Source organism: Portunus trituberculatus, chromosome 38 (genome assembly GCF_017591435.1).
Source record: "Portunus trituberculatus isolate SZX2019 chromosome 38, ASM1759143v1, whole genome shotgun sequence".
In the NCBI taxonomy this organism is placed as follows: Eukaryota; Metazoa; Arthropoda; class Malacostraca; order Decapoda; family Portunidae; genus Portunus; species Portunus trituberculatus.
In genome coordinates this window covers 11278265-11294367 of record NC_059292.1, presented here as the reverse complement: position 1 = coordinate 11294367, position 16103 = coordinate 11278265, and the positions used below count along the sequence as shown (strand labels likewise).

General features: G+C 43.0%; 1 protein-coding gene across 2 annotated transcripts in view; it reads left to right on the top strand.

Annotated features, from left to right (window-relative positions):
- LOC123514718 (DNA topoisomerase 2-binding protein 1-like) overlaps window positions 1–16103 on the top strand; it is an 89613-nt gene that overhangs the window by 21674 nt on the left and 51836 nt on the right. The gene's annotated exons all lie outside the window — the stretch shown is intronic.

Here is a 16103-nt window from a genome sequence, read left to right as displayed (position 1 = left end):
GTGAGACAACGGAAAAAGTGCTAGTGACGCTGCCTTTAGTGTTGTGTTCACGATAACTTTTTTTGTTTAAGTAGTGATTTGTTAAGCCCTTACAATGCCGCCTAAATGCTGTGCCCATGTGAAAGCTTCCTCTAGTGAGCCCAAGAGAAATAGAAAGATGATGACCATCGGTGAAAAAGTGAAACTTTTGTGTATGATCAAAGAGGGCAGAAGAGGGTGAGTGTTACGTATCGTATGAGAGAGGGAGAGAATGGGAAAGAGTAAATGTATAATTACTGTATAAGGTTTTATAATTAAATAGATTTAAGTAAAATACTGTATATGTAAAGTATAAATACTGTTTACATATTTTAACCCATACAGCGTCAGCAGATCTGAGACTTTGTGATTTTGCCAGTGCTGGCCACATCATGGATTTTTTTTTTTTTTTTTGCTAAACCAGTCTTAAATGATGTGAAACAAATGAAAATGACAGTCATTCCTCCCAGAACTGACTGGAAGTGGTATTAATTGGTGCAAGATGTTTTGCGCTAAGGTTAGCGACTTAGCAAAGCCTTATGTGATTATAGTTTGTTCGCTTCCTCGTTTCTCACCAGTCGATCCCCGAGTTGGACACATGCATAATATTGTTCCTGAGTTGAAAGTAAAACAACATGTCATGTTTTGCTGTTTGGGAGTGTTTGTGGCTAAATATAGACACGAGATATGGCGAGGGAGTGTTGCCTTCGCAGTGCAAATATTTTCCGAGTAATATGTACTTGTTTTTCTTTATAACAAAGCGATTGGAAAATTCTTATTTATGTCATACAAAGTTTTCACTACCACAATATCACAGTTACCAAAAACATCTGAAATGGTGAGAGTAAGTAATGGAAATTACGCTGTGTTCATATTAGCGGAGTTGAGGCATCAGTTTACCGCAACACCGAGCTGAAGGCAGCAGAAACTGCTAAAGTTCAGATATGTAATAAATAAATACAGGAAGCATTCATGTTAGCAGGGAGGAGGAGGCAGCATGAGCAATGTCTACAGTGCATGATGGCAGTATACTGGTAGGTTTTGAGGACGCAATACCTCCGAAAACACGAGGAAGCTCGCCGATGTATCTCATACATCTCTGACGCCCGGTTCGCTCAGAGTAGCTGATGTATCTCGTAAGTCTCTGACGCTGTACGGGTTAAACATTCTGGTACCCACATACACATACACCAAAATTCCTAGGCGAGGCAAATCCTACTTCGCAGTTTTTCACCTTTCGCGGGGTGTTCTGGTATCCATTAACCGCGATAAATGAGGGATCACTGCATATATATATATATATATATATATATATATATATATATATATATATATATATATATATATATATATATATATATATATATATATATATATATATATATATATATATATATATATATATATATATATATATATATATATATATATATATATATATATATATATATATATATATATATATATATATATATATATATATATATATATATATATATATATATATATATATATATATATATATATATATATATATATATATATATATATATATATATATATATATATATATATATATATATATATATATATATATATATATATATATATATATATATATATATATATATATATATATATATATATATATATATATATATATATATATATATATATATATATATATATATATATATATATATATATATATATATATATATATATATATATATATATATATATATATATATATATATATATATATATATATATATATATATATATATATATATATATATATATATATATATATATATATATATATATATATATATATATATATATATATATATATATATATATATATATATATATATATATATATATATATATATATATATATATATATATATATATATATATATATATATATATATATATATATATATATATATATATATATATATATATATATATATATATATATATATATATATATATATATATATATATATATATATATATATATATATATATATATATATATATATATATATATATATATATATATATATATATATATATATATATATATATATATATATATATATATATATATATATATATATATATATATATATATATATATATATATATATATATATATATATATATATATATATATATACACACACATACAGGCAACCCCCGTTTAACGAAGGTTCACACAACGAAATTTCGCTACAACGAAGGTTTCATTTTACTACCATCTGCTCGTTTAACGAACACCAAACTCGCTTTAACGAAGTTTTATCCAGGTAATTTTTCCCAAATTTGAAAGCCCCACCGTATCATGCAAGCTGACAGGCTTTTGAATACATCAGGAGTTGCTGGTACTAAGACCTGCCTCAGGAGAAATCCGGAGACACCTGTAGAATAAAGATCAAGATCAAGGCTCTCGTGGATAACACAGGCGCTACCGATACAAAGGCCTGACTCAGAAGAAATTCTGCGTCACCTGTAGCATCAAGATCAAGATCAAGATCACACACACCACTCTTTCCCCAGTCAAAACATAACAGCGTCACCAGCAGCTCATCATTCCTAGTTCAGCTTACCACCAAAATGCCCTGCAATGTGGCCTAACATTCCTAAGAAGACCAGGAAGTGTCTTACTCTCGAAGTGAAGCTGGGTATTATTCACAGACATGAGAGAGGCCAGAAATCTGATAACATTGCTGGCCACCATCTTGACTCCATCTACTGTCTCCTATTTTCAAGTCAGCAGACTCTATTAAGAAAGCTGGTGAGACCGTATCTTCCTTCCAAGCTAAAAGAATCACCTGAACTCGTGACTCTGTAATGGATAAAATGGAAAGCCTTGTTGAAATGTGGTACATAAGCTTTGTATGCGGTACCATGATGTGCACTTTGTTTACATTTCACAGGTTGCCGGGTAATGTCTTTCCCGTTTCACTCTCACTCCCTTCATAAAGTTAAGATCATCAACATATAAAGTTACGTACATACATACATTAGTGTACATTATAATGACTTAAATTAAACTACCTAAATGTTTAACTTCATAATTTTTACTTTCATTAAACCTTTTACTGTACTATGATGCATTCTCGCTTTGCTTACTCTCAATGGAAGTTCAAATCAGGGGTTAAACTTGTTATTATCGGTTCGCTTAATGAAGTTTCGCTTAACCCTTTCCTTCCGGCATTTAAACTATTTTCCCATTTGCTATGACGGCTAAAAATGGTAAACCTAGAAATTGTCAGAAAACTGTTTGAATACTAATAATTATTTTCTCTTTGTTATTCTGAATACAATGATGTACTTTGTAGCTCGATGTGACATCTGAAAGTTCAGTTTATGCCTTATCAAGGATTCCTCCTCCTCCCGCTGTGTGATCCGTCTTCCAGAAACAGCCCGGAGAGCGATGACACCGTGCGCGCACACACACACACACACACACACACACACACACACACACACACACACACACACACACACACACACACACTCTCTCTCTCTCTCTCTCTCTCTCTCTCTCTCTCTCTCTCTCTCTCTCTCACACACACACACACACACAAACACACGCACACGCACACACACACATAATGGGGAAGACTGGCTGGGTGACCAGCAGGCGACCGAGGTAAATTACACACGCTTTCATGCGCCAACCTGTTAGTTGATCTCTCTCTCTCTCTCTCTCTCTCTCTCTCTCTCTCTCTCTCTCTCTCTCTCTCTCTCTCTCTCTGACAAGTTACCTTCTACTATTTTATTTTAAAATCGAAGATAATGAAAAAATTAACATGAAAGAATGATAGGTAATATTTTTTTTCACTTTCCGAGTCCTCACTAATGTCTTCGCTTTCTTCAGTTTCTTCTTCTAAATATTCACTGTCACTGTCTTCAAACTCAGAAGCACTGCTAAATACATATGTTCTGTCCTGCTCCATGGTTAGTTATGATCTGAGATCCTTCGCTCTTATCAGGATGTCTCTTCGCACTTATCATGGTGCTTTCCACCCGGCGGGTCGCTGGGGTTGCCAAGTGTCGCCCGGAGAAAGGGAAAATAGCTTAGTTACCGCTAAATTTCCAGAGCTATAGTGACAACACTACATGTGGAAACATGCCAGACACTTCCACTCACCATCTGACTCGAGAAACCGTGCTTGGAGCTCAAAATTGAGGCGTGAAAATTCTTGATTACGGGTATGATTGCCGTCGCTACGGACGCATTGATGCAATTATATATATGCGATTGCTGGAAGGAAAGGGTTAATGAAGTGTTTTTTAGGAACGTAACCCCTTCGTTAAACGGGGGTTGCCTGTATATATATTTACATATATATATATATATATATATATATATATATATATATATATATATATATATATATATATATATATATATATATATATATATATATATATATATATATATATATATATATATATATATATATATATATATATATATATATATATATATATATATATATATAGGCAACCCCGTTTAACGAAGGTTCACACAACGAAATTTCGCTACAACGAAGGTTTCATTTTACTACCATCTGCTCGTTTAACGAACACCAAAGTCGCTTTATCGAAGTTTTATCCAGGTAATTTTTTTCCAAATTTGAAAGCCCTACCATATCATGCAAGCTAACAGGCTTTTGAATACACCAGGAGCTGCTGGTACTAAGGCCTGCCTCAGGAAAAATCCTGGGACGCCTATAGAATAAAGATCAAGATCAAGCCTCTCGTGGACAGCATGCGCAACACTCACTCCCAGTCAAAACATAACAGCGTCAGCAGCAGCTTGTCTTCCCTACCTCAACTTACCACCAAAATGCCCTGTAATTGGCCTAGTGTTCGTAAGAAGACCAGGAAGTCTCTTACTCTCCAAATGAAGCTAGATATTATTCACAGACACAAAAGAGGCCAGAAAACTATAGCAGTGCTGGCCACTATCTTCACTCCATATTATACTGTCTCTATTTTCAAGTCAGCAGACTCTATTAAGAAGGCTGGTGAGACTGTATCTTCCTTCCAAGCTAAAAGAACCACCTGAACTCGTGACTCTACAATGGATAAAATGGAAAGCCTTGTGGAAATGTGGTACATAAGTTTTGTATGCAGTACAATGATGCGCAATTTGTTTACATTCCACAGGTTGCCGGTTAGTGTCTTTCCCGTTTCACTCTCCCTCCCTTCATAAAGTTAAGATCATCAACATTATAAAGTTACATACATACATACATTAGTGTACATTATTATGACAAATTAAACTACCTAAATGTTTAACTTCATGATTTTTACTTTCATTAAACCTTTTACTGTACTATGATGCACTCTCGCTTTGCTTACTCTCAATGGAAGTTGAAATCAGGGGTTAAACTTGTTATAACCGGTTCGCTTAACGAAGTTTCGCTTAACGAAGTGTTTTTTAGGAACGTAACCTCTTTGTTAAACGGGGGTTGCCTGTATATATATATATATATATATATATATATATATATATATGCATATATACAGTAAGGTCCCGGGTTACGTCAGTCTCGAGTTACGTCAAACTCGCACTTACGTCAGTTCACTATAAGGCAATTTAAGATTTAAAAACTTGAAAATTTATAAATCGTAAAGCGCGGTTTATTGTTATTGTTGGCCGCCAGGCGTCACTAGTGGTTATCCACCACACCGCCCACCTCATGCTTGAATACAATAACACTCTACATACCTCAGTTCCACCACACCGTCGCCCCTGGCAAGAGTGTTCCTACATCTGCGTTTGCTGACTATCTTAGTATCTTGCTCAATGGCACCAAAAAAAAAAAAACTCCTGAGTGATAGCAGTGATGCTCAGAAAAGGAAAACCATTACGCTACAAGAAAAAGTGGACATAATTAAAAGACATGAGAAGGGAGGCAGCAGCTGTGTGTAAGGGAGTGAAGAAGAAAATGGGAAGCTCGTTACCATGACAACAGGGAGGTTGATGACCTTGAGGGCTCACGCACCTATCACAACAATAACAACTCCAGAGCCTTCGCCTGGGCCACACGACACTCGCAGCTCACTTGCACCGTCTGCACTTGTCTGCTGATCCCTATTGCATTTCCTGCCCCGCTGCCCACGCTTCTACTCCCACGGCACTGCACTACGCTCCCAGCTGTCCGCCCTGGGCGTCACAACATTCGACCTGCCCACCCTCCTGGCGGCCTCAGGCGTCCACCCCTCTGGCAACATGCAGTCCTTCGCGTTCATGGCCCTAATCAACAAAAACAAGCTTGTGTTTCATATTCCTACATACTTGTAAATAATATAACTATAACCTTTTACTTATATAACGCTTCTACTCCTACCACACTCCACAAAGCTCCCAGCTGTCCGGCCTGGGCGTCACAACATTCGACCTGCCCACCCTCCTGGTGGCCTAAGGCCGCCCCTCTCGGCAACCTGCAGTCTTTCGCGTTCGCGGCCCTAATCAATATATTCCTACAAAGTTGTAAATAATATACCAATACAACTATATAAATTTTACTCACCTGAATAACCATAAAAAATTATTGGTTGAAAACTCAATAATATGCTTTGAAAGTACAAAAACTCGAGTTACGTACAAAATCGAGTTACGTCGTGTTTCAGGAACGTAACTCTGACGTAACTCGGTACCTTACTGTATATATATATATATATATATATATATATATATATATATATATATATATATATATATATATATATACACACACACACACACACACACACACACACACACACACACACACACACACACCTAACTATCCGTTATCGACCCCCTCCGTTATTGCGTTTAGGTGTTATCGCGCACTTGTGAAAATCTGCAAAATTTAGTTTTACCGCATTTAGAAAGTCGTTATTGTGCACCCGTATTAGTAGTAGTAGTTTTAGTAGGAGTAGTAGTACTACCCATATCCCAACCACACACTGACGAATGTTTAGGTGGGGGGAGGAGGAGGAGGAAGAGGTAGAAGGGGAGAAAGATGATGATCATGAGGAGGAGGAGGAGCCAGCAGCCAATCATCACTGTCGGTTAGGTGTATATATATACAGTAAGGTCTCGGTTTATGTCAGAGTTACGTTCCTGAAACATGACATAAGTCTATTTTGTACGTAACTCGAGTTTCCGTACATTTCAAAGCATATTATTGAGTTTTCAACCAATCATTGTTTATGGTCATTCAGGTAAGTTAAAGGTTATATTGTTATATTATTTAGAACTATGTAGGAATATGAAACACAAGCTTGTTTTTGTTATTGATTAAGGCTACGAACGCGAAGGACTGCAGGTTGCCGAGAGGGGTGGACGCCTGAGGCTGCCAGGAGGGTTGATAGGTCGAATTTTGTGATGCCCACAGGGCGGACAGCTGGGAGCGTAGTGCAGTGCGATGGGAGTTGAAGTGTGGGCAGCGGAGCAGGAAATGCAATAGGAAAGGGCAATAGGGATCAGCAGACAGGCGCAGACGGTGCAAGTCAGCTACGAGTGTCGTGTGGCCCAGGCGAAGGCTCTGGAGTTGTTATTGTTGTGATGGGTGTGCGAGCCCTCAAGGTCGTCAACCTCCCCGTTTTCATGGTAACGGGCTTCCCATTTTCTTCTTCCCTCCCTCACACACAGCTACTGCCTCCCTTCTCATGTCTTTTAATTATGTCCTCTTTTTCTTGTAGCATAATGGTTTTCCTTTTCTTAGCATCACTGCTGTCACTAAGGAGTTTTCTCTTTGGTGCCATTGAGCAAGATACTAAGAACTTGAGTCAGTAAACGCAGAAGTAGGATAACACTCTTGCCAGAGGCGATGGTGTGGTGGAACTGAGGCAGGGTGTTATTGTATTCAAGCGTGAGGTGGGCGGTGTGGCGGGCAACCACCAACAATAACAATAAATCCCACACTTTACGATTTATAAATTTTTATTTTTTTTAATCTTATATTGCCTTATAGTGTACTGACGTAACTACGAGTTTGACATAACTCGAGACCGACATAACCCGGGACTTTACTGTATACAGTAATCATTACTGTGGGTTAGGTGTATATATATATACAGTAATCATCACTGTGGGTTAGGTGTATATATATACAGTCATCATCACTGTGCATTAGGTGTATATATATATATATATATATATATATATATATATATATATATATATATATATATATATATATACAGTAATCATCACTGTGGGTTAGGTGTATATATATTGTGAGGGGCACCGCATTATTTCCCCTTTTAATTTAGTATTTCGTGTCGTATGGCGGCCTCCCCACACAGCGCGGGCCTCGCTGGACCTGGCAGGCATTTCGTCAGTACTTAGTCAGTCTTTAGCGGAGGTGGACACGTGCGCTCTTGGGGTCCTGGCACAGTGTTGAGACACGTGTTGCTAGGCTGTTCTGGCTGCTCAACAGTCTCGGTCTGGGAGTTGTGCCCTCCTTTTTGAGTAGCTTGTTTGCTTTTGGTTAGGCCGTGACGGTGTGGAGCAACAGGTTTGTTGTTCCAGGGGAAGGTGTAGCTGGTTTGGCTGTATTTCCTGTGTTTTTGCGTTCGTCCCCTCTTGTTGAGTGACGACGCGGAGGGACGCAGTATTGTCTTGTCCCGATTGTTATTTTTTAGGTGGCCGTGGTCACCAGTGTGGTTTGGTGGGCGGCTGTGTGCCACCTTCATCTTTTTGTGTAGTTTCTGTAGTATATTGTTTATAGTGGTCGTAGCCACACACACTGGTTGTCTGGTGGGAAGCTTCATGCTGTCTCCCAGTTGGCGTGCAGTCATCGTCTGCACGACCTGTTAGCTACGCGTATCTTGACTCCCTGCGTGGCTGGTTGTCACCCGGAGTTGGTAGCTGGGCTTGTGTATACCACAGGATGTGGAATACGCATCGTGTTGTGTAGTAAACCGTAGGCACGTGGAGTTAGTCTTGACAGGTGCTGACAAGCATCTGTTGCATTTAATAATAGTAATATACACCACGCGTCTTGTCCCAGTCTGTGGGCACTTACAGCCTGGGTACAAGATGTGTGGAGAGGCATTAACCCTTTCAGTCTGGGGACGTATATATACATCATGGTGGCTACCCGCCCCCGTCCAGTGATGTATATATGCGTCCACAAGCCTTACCTCCAGTCCGGGGATGTATTATTACGTCTTGTAGGCAATAAGCGTTTTAAATGAGTGTACCCAAGAAAACCAGCAGCCATTCGTTCTCTTAGATATGTATATTATCTAGGAAAATGAATATATGTAACTAATATATCGCAGACAAGAATAAGTTTTCGCATGAAGGTTTATTTTTTCTCTGTTTCGTCAGCTGTAGCAGCCACAGCCACCAGCTTACAGACGAGAGAGAGAGAGAGAGAGAGAGAGAGAGAGAGAGAGATCATATCCATCATTCCCATCCCCCGCTATCTGGTGATAATTCCTCTGTCTCTCTCTCTCTCTCTCTCTCTCTCTCTCTCTCTCTCTCTCTCTCTCTCATAGTATTTCCATTCGTAGTTTTTTGGAGGTTTTCGCATTTGTTTGTGTGTGTGTGTGTGTGTGTGTGTGTGTGTGTGTGTGTGTGTGTGTGTGTGTGTGTGTGTGTGCTCTGACATATTGAAGCTTTCTCTCTCTCTCTCTCTCTCTCTCTCTCTCTCTCTCTCTCTCTCTCTCTCTCTCTCTCTCTCTCTCTCTCTCTCTCTCTCTCTCTCTCTCTCTCTCTCTCTCTCTCTCTCTCTCTGTTCATGCTTAATTTATTTTGTGTTTGAAATATTGTATATTTTGCATGACAGGTATATGTTGCCATTTGCTATGCCTGGAGCCACCACTCCCCACTACCCAATGCAAGACACCTCCTCTGCCCACCCTCACCACCACCAGGCCACAGCCCTCCACCTCCGGCTTCACCGCACTCCCCTCCACCTCAGCCTTTCCCTCACAGCCTTCCACCTCCGGCTTCACCGCAGTCCCCTCCACCTCCGCCTTTCCCTCACAGCCCTCCACCTCCGCCACGCACTCCCCTCCACCTCCGCGTAAATTAAGCGCGAACAGAGAGAGAGAGAGAGAGAGAGAGAGAGAGAAGCTTCAATATGTCAGCACACACACACACACACACACACACACACGCATGCACGCACGCACGCACACACACACACACACACACACACACACACACACACACACACACACACACACACACACACACACACACGAAAACCTGCAACAAACTACGAATGGAAACACTATGAGAGAGAGAGAGAGAGAGAGAGAGAGAGAGAGAGAGAGAGAGAGAGAGAGAGATTATCACCAGATAGTGGGGGGTGGGAATGACGGACATGATGTCTCTCTCTCTCTCTCTCTCTCTCTCTCTCTCTCTCTCTCTCTCTCTCTCTCTCTCTCTCTCCTCCGTCTGTAAGCTGGTGGCTGTGGCTGCTACAGCTGATGAAACAGAGAAAAAATAAACCTTCATGCGAAAACTTATTCTTGTCTGCGATATAATAGTTACATATATTCATTTACCTAGATAATATACATATCTAAGAAAATGAATGGCTGCTGGTTTTCTTGGGTACACTCATTTAAAACGCTTATGGCCCACAAGACGTAATAATACATCCCTGGACTGGAGGTAAGGCTTGTGGACGCATATATACGTCACTGGACTGGCACGCGTAGCCACCATGACGTATATATACGTCCCCGGACTGAAAGGGTTAAGGCTTCGCCTATAACACGTAACTTATACACTATCTATAACTTCTACTTGGTTTGCTGTCAGGAGGAGAAGGGGTTGCTAAGGAGATTCCCTAGCAGTGGGGGAGGTTATACACTGCTGGCGATCTCTATTTCTGTAGTATTATTTGTCTAATACTAGGGGCTGGGTGTGCAAGGCTCAGGGAAGGGATTGGTTCATGCTGGCGTCATTACCAAATCCTCATTAGGCACGAGTGATAGCAGAGTGTCTCGTCGCCTCACTGGGCTGTTGTGACGCCATGGAGGACAGCAGTCTGGTATGAGCTTGCACACTTTCAGCAGAAAGAACCTGAGTGGTGCGACTGCTGTGAAATATAGTGTTGGGGACCCTGTAGAGCGTCACACTCCCTGGTGAGCAGACGTAACCGTAACAAATTGGCGACCGTGACAGGACTTATAAACCAAGTGCTTTATAGTGGTGTAGTGTTTATTGTGTGGGGTATTATTACTTATATTATTTTATTTTTGTGAGAACGAGTCCCAATGAGCACCATGGAGGGAGTTACTGGCCTGTTCACCTCACCAGAAGATGATGAGGGTGCGCGTGCTGGTGTGAGCCGGCAAGAGGCTGGCGGTGACTCACCACATTGGTATGATGAGTCCTTGGCCGTGCGTAGGGTCAGTGGGGATGCACCTATGTCTCATGATAACGGACGTGACGGTCCCAGTGAAGGTGATATGGGACGTATTAGCCCTGGCAGGAGTATTGTAAGCAGGGGAGGCTCCCAACGATCTAGTCCAACGAGCAGTATTGCTGATAGTGTCCAGTCAGCTGCCAGACTGGAGGAACTGTGATTGAAGCTGGAAATAAGGAAAATGGAGATAGAAGCAGAAGAGAGGCGAGAGTTAAAGAGACTAACTGCTGAGGAGAGGGCTAGAAAGGCGGAAGAGAGGCGAGAGTCAAACAGACTAGCTGCTGAGGAGAGGGCTAGAGAGGCGGAGGAGAGACGAGACATTCAGAGACTAGCAGCAGAGAAGGAAGTTAGAGAGATGGAAATGATGAGATTGGAGCTGGAGAGGGAAAAGACAGATAAAGATAGAGAGTTGGAGTGGGAGAGAACTCGCCATGCTGTAAGTACGCCTGGAGTTATTGGAGGTACAGTAGGAGGAGGAGGAGAACAGAGTATAGAGCGTACTTTAGTTCAAAGTTTCCAGCTAGTTCCTGAGTTTGATGAGGCTAAAGTGGCTGAATGGTTTGTTCGCTTTGAGAGGAAGGCCAAGGAGTTTGCTTGGTCACAAGAGAGATGGGTAGGCTTGGTCGCAAATAAGCTCAAGGGAAAAGCCTTGGAAGTTTATGACAAAATGTCAGCTGATGATCTGGATGATTATGAGGAGTCTAAGGCTGACATCTTGTGGGCATGTGGGCATATGAGCTGCGCCCAGAAGCCTATCGCTTGCAATTCAGAGGAAAGAGGAAGCGAGCTAGTGACTCCTACCTCGAGTGTGCTCGTTCTTTGGAGCAAGTGTTTGAGAGGTGGATTGCAAGTGAGGGTGTTGACTCTCTCGAGGCCCTGAAGGAGTTAGTAGTTATGGAGCAATTCATTGGCATTGCCAATAAGGAGTTGGTACCTCTGTTGAGGGAGAAGAGGTTTAGGACTTTGAAGGAGGCTGCTACATGGGCTGATGATTATGTGTTGGCCCACCGTCCTGTACAGCAGCCTGGGAGTTGGAATCGTAAGGAAGGTGGTCCTAGGGAGGCCCAGGAGTGGTGGCAGTTCTTCCTCGGGCTCTTCAGGCCATTTTAGACGATACACTGGATTTGGCAGTAAGATGGGTTTGGGAAAGCCCCAGGTCCCCACCCCTCCTTTTTCTGCGAAGGATTGGGCGGCGGGGAAGGCGGCCCCCAAAACACCCAAGTATGATTACCAGCCCACGTGCTATTACTGCCGAGCAAAAGGGCATTTTAATTTCAGTTACCCAAAGTTTGTAACAACCGAAACTCCCAAGTCCTCACAGAAGCCAGTTGCCTTGCTGGTGTGGCCAGACAAAGTTTGTAATGATGAGTTGACTTCTCCTTCAGGCTTTAGAGTTGAGAAGGCACGGTGTGTGCCTGAGTCGTCTTTGGAAGAGGGAGTGCAGGTTGGCCCACCTGTCCCTCCCCCTGTTGCCACTCCCGCACTTACTAAAACTAGTGAGCTTGACTGGTGCCGTCCTTTCCTGTGTGGAGGCACTGTTGAGATCAGTGGCACAAAGTATCCCGTCACCGTACTGCGAGATACGGGTGCACAGCAGTCAGTGTGCCGTAATGTCACTGGAAAGAAGATGACATCTAGCCAGGCAGTGTTGTGTCGTGAACTTAACACTGTGAAGGAGTTTGTGACGGCTGAGGTGATGCTGTCATGTCCCCTTGTCACTGCTACGGCTCAGGTAGCAGTGGCGGATGAATTGCCAGTCGCAAGAGTGGACTTCCTGCTTGGGAATGATTTGGCTGGTGGTCGTGTATGGATTCTGACCTCCGATGAGGGTGAGGTTGCTGAAGAGTCTGGGCAAGTGGTGCAGGACTCTGTGAATGTTGTTACCCGCTCTCAGGCCCGTTGGGCTCAGAGAGAGCCTGTTACTACCCAGGAGGTAGCAAGTAGCCAGATGGAATTGACTCCAGATGGGAGTAGCAGTGCTGATGTGGTGGAGCCAGTGTCAGGCTCGCCAGTGAGTTCAGGTGTAGAGGGTGACGGTGTAGGCGTGGAGTCACCTGTTAATGCACCGGACTTGGGTGGAGTTGTTGCTGAGAGTGAGGACGGAGTGTTGGGTGTAGCTGAGTTATTTGATGGTTATCCTCACTCTGCAGAGCACTCCGGAGAGAGCACTCATGCTGAGTTGCTTCCTGGTGAGGAGACTGAGGGCTCTGATGTTCAGCACAGGCCCCAGCCTGATTAGTCAGGCAGTTTGTTAGAAGTTGGTACCCAGGGTGGGAAGGCTTCCAGCTCTGCGGGGGAGTTGGAAGTTTCTTCCCCTACGGAGCATAGTGGAGGCAGGGAGCAAGCTGTTCCCTTGCCTGGTGACTGCCTGGCTGGTGATGATCCTTCTGAGGACTCACCGGATTATGTGGCAGGAGTGGAACAGCCTGGGCCAGCTCTCCGTCCTCGATGCTGTGTGGGAAGTAGGGTTGCAGCATTGCCTCAACCCTATGACCCCATAGTTCCCCTTTCTCTTACCTAGCTAGAGCCTGCAGAGCTCATTCGTAAACTGCAGGAGGACCCAGCATTGTCCTCCTTCTTTGTTCGAGTGGGTGAGGGAAGTAAGGAGTTGGAGGGCAGGGAGGAGTTTGTTTTGCACCAAGGAGTGTTGTGTCGGAGATGGCAGGAGAGTGACGATGGTGAATTACTGCAAGTAGTTGTGCCGCATAAGCTGCGGGAGGCACTTGTGCTGTTGGCACATGAGGAGCCCATGGCTGGACACCTGGGCATCCGAAAGACCGTCGCTCGCCTGCGTCGCAATTTTTGGTGGTCCAGCATGCCTGGAGAAGTAGCCACAATTCTTAAGTGCTGCCACACTTGTCAATTGGTGGGCAAGCCTAATCAGACACCCCCTGTGGCGCCACTCCACCCCATCCCTGCTGTTGATCCTCCATTTACGAGGGTTTTGATTGATATAGTAGGTCCTCTGCCTGCTACCAGGGCTGGTCACAAGTATTTGTTGACCATAATGGATGTTACCACTCGGTACCCTGAGGCAATTCCCCGGGAGAAGCACTCATTCTAAGGTGGTGCTGAAGGCTTTGTTGAATTTCTTTACACACTTTGGATTGCCAGCCAAACTGCAGTCCGATCAGGGGACCAACTTTACTTCAAAGTTGTTTAAAGATACAATGACCGCATGGGGGATCAAGCACATCGTGTCCAGTGCTTATCATCCGCAGTCTCAGGGAGCCCTGGAGAGATATCATCAAACCCTTAAGACCATGCTCAAGAGCTTTTGCATGGAGAGAGATAAGGATTAGGACGAGGGTGTTCCCTGTCTTATTTGCGATGAGAGAAGCGCCCACTGAGTCCATGAGTTTCTCACCCAATCAACTAGTGTTTGAACACCGAGTGTGTGGGCCGCTCGACGTAGTTCAGGAGGCTTGGTGTCAGCCGTTGCCTGAGCGCCTGTCTCACTGCTTAAAAGCCTCATGAGCAGTCGAGAGAGGTTGGCCAAGGCATTAGTGTTGGCACAGACCCACCTGTGCAAGGCCCAGCAGACTATGAAGGGGTATTATGACCGCAGGGCCGAGTATCGGAGTTTTGCCCCTGGAGATGAAGTGCTTGTGTTGTTACCACTTCAGGGCCAGCCGCTTGCTGCCTGCTATAGTGGCCCCTATGTTATAGAAAAGAAGGTGGGTGACCTCGACTACCTGGTGGTCACTCCTGACAGGCGCAAGAGGGCTCAGCTGTGTCATGTTAACATGCTGAAGCCCTATTTTCGTTCTACTAGCCAGAAGGGCTCTTTTAGTTCTGCCGTGCAAGAGGCATCTTCAGTTTTGTTTTTCTGCCGGGAGGGAGAGGCACCAGAAGTTATTGGGCCTGAACCTGTCGTTCCTACGGGGCAGCGGGAACAGAATAGCTTTCATCTCTTGAAGGAGAATGTTGAGCACTTAGAAGGGGATCAGCAAGATGAGTTGCTTCGGTGGCTGAGGAAGTAATCTTCTGAATGGTGCGACTGCTGTGAAATATAGTGTTGGGAACCCTGTAGAACGTCACACTCCCCGGTGAGCAGACATAACTGTAACAATATACAGTAAGACCCCGCACTTGGAGAATCTCAGCTTGGCAAAATTCACTTTTGGCAGTAGGGTGGCCACGGACCACCGAGTGCACGGTTGGCGATTTGAATTCAAACTTGGTGGTCCCCTGGTGGCCGCACGGCGAACCACGCTGCTCCGCGGTGACGTCAGACCTCTCTCTGAACATATCAGAACACAGTGTGAGAATCCCCTTCAGCCATTTTGTTTGTGCTACTCTCTGTTCTGCTAGTGTGGGAACGAATTCTGGCGATTTACCGCCAACATGGCCTCTACCAGCGCAACAGGTGGTACCAGTTGGGGTAAGGACAATGGTGGTGGCAGCAAGGACGAAAGTTGTTAAAGGAAACGGGTGGAAAAGCGGGAATTACAGCCTTTATATCATGTCTTATTAGCTTTATTTATTGTATATTGGTCTGTTCTATATATGTGTTCTAATATGTAAAGGCAAAAGATTTTATTTCAGCTCAAAAGATGGTATTTTAGGGGTCAAAAGAGGGACTTTGGCAATGACCAAAGACTGATTGAGGCATTTCTTTGGCAATTTATATGGTATAAAGAACTTGTGCTTGGCAAAATTCACATTTGG